Source organism: Clinocottus analis, unplaced genomic scaffold, assembly GCF_023055335.1.
Source record: "Clinocottus analis isolate CAN_PGR_092001 unplaced genomic scaffold, fCliAna1.0.p SCAF_38, whole genome shotgun sequence".
Lineage (NCBI taxonomy): Eukaryota > Metazoa > Chordata > Actinopteri > Perciformes > Cottidae > Clinocottus > Clinocottus analis.
This window is the reverse complement of record NW_027176131.1, coordinates 938,409-940,485: the sequence shown is the minus strand read 5'-3', so window position 1 is coordinate 940,485 and position 2,077 is coordinate 938,409.

Sequence of the window (2,077 nt, the reverse complement as noted above, 5' to 3'; positions counted from 1 at the left end):
AGTCAGGGAGGAGATGTGAAGACGTGGGATTCAATCCAAGAAGAGTTCCGCGTGTCCTTCTCGCCCGTGTTGTATCCTCCAATAAGTAGATTTGCCTCTGAAATGAAGGCGTGTGATGCAATGTGCTCCTCATTGTGTGTTATCTCAGGGTTCAGTGTGAGGACACACACTCAGCTCGCGTTGATTTATAAAAATGTGTGTTTCACCACAGTCTGGATACCGATAAGCCTCGTTGGCGCTTTGAGATGAAGGTCGAGCCAGAAGCACATTAATCGTTCCCACATCGAGTCGCATGAAGCCACAAAACCGGAGCGTGATCGTGAACCCGCGAGGTTGTTTTCTGCTTCAGTGTCCTGATGGAAAACACGGTTCAGCTGTTTGACGTACCAGCGAGTGCATTGCCACACATCACATCTGTATTGTTCATGTGAACTGCTTCACATCTGTATTGTTCATGTGAACTGCTTCACATCTGTATTGTTCATGTGAACTGCTTCACATCTGTATTGTTCATGTGAACTGCTTCACATCTGTATTGTTCATGTGAACTGCTTCACATCTGTATTGTTCATGTGAACTGCTTCACATCTGTATTGTTCATGTGAACTGCTTCACATCTGTATTGTTCATGTGAACTGCTTCACATCTGTATTGTTGATGTGAACTGCTTCACATCTACATTGTTGATGTGAACTGCTTCACATCTGTATTGTTGATGTGAACTGCTTCACATCTACATTGTTCATGTGAACTGCTTCACATCTACATTGTTCATGTGAACTGCTTCACATCTACATTGTTCATGTGAACTGCTTCACATCTGTATTGTTCATGTGAACTGCTTCACATCTGTATTGTTCATGTGAACTGCTTCACATCTGTATTGTTCATGTGAACTGCTTCACATCTACATTGTTCATGTGAACTGCTTCACATCTACATTGTTCATGTGAACTGCTTCACATCTGTATTGTTCATGTGAACTGCTTCACATCTGTATTGTTCATGTGAACTGCTTCACATCTGTATTGTTGATGTGAACTGCTTCACATCTGTATTGTTCATGTGAACTGCTTCTACCTCCTTCATGACGGCATGCCGCCAAACGAAAGTTCATGAATTGACATTTTAGTGGCTAAAGCCACATGTGAACACAGTGTTATATCAGATGATGTGGAGTAATAAGCAGTATATTAATCATGTCACAGCTTTATTTTAACAACACAGATGTTTGTTTAAAAAACGGTTCAAATAAATAAAAAGCATATTTCCAGAGGTTTCTACTGTTTGTTGTTTTTTCATTGTGCCATGATAGCAAAGAAAACACAGCAGTTTATGTTATTAATAATAGTGAACAGTTGATGTGTTGGTGCTACTTATTGACTGAATACTGCAGCTGTTGGTGTCATAGTTTCATAGAAAGGTGAATGTTTATGGATGATACTCTGCTGCTGACTAAATGTCTTAACTTTGTTTTCTCATTAACTAAATATTCAAGTTTCAAATTACAAGTTCATTTAACTCAACTTTGTCTTCGTGGAGCACTTCAGAAATCACAAACATTTTTGAGGCAGCAGAGAATCTTAAATAATAATGTATAGAGAGGACGCGGCAGCCATTTTGAATGTTAAGTTCATTTATATCCTCTCAGAAGCCAACATGCATCCTGGGCCCAATAACTGAACCACATGTAGAGAAAGTATATATATATATATATATATATATATATATATATATATATATATATATATATATATATCATGCTGTCACTCAATGCTTTATTGCTTTATTCATCACTAAAATGATCAAGTCCTTCATCTTTGAGCTAAATTAATTTTCTTTTTGATAAAACAGTCCAGACTCTATTGTCCTGATTCATTTATTTATTTCACGTTCAAGCTTCATTTCATTCCTGTATCTTGCTCCAGTAGTTTCCTGCCGTCAGTGTGGAAGTAAAGAAACAAAATGTTCACGTCGTGTTTTTATGCTTCAAACTCACATCAAAGTGAAACTGAACCAAACTCTCTGCAGACAGACGCTGAGACTGTGAACGTCCACACGGCAGATGTTACCTGTT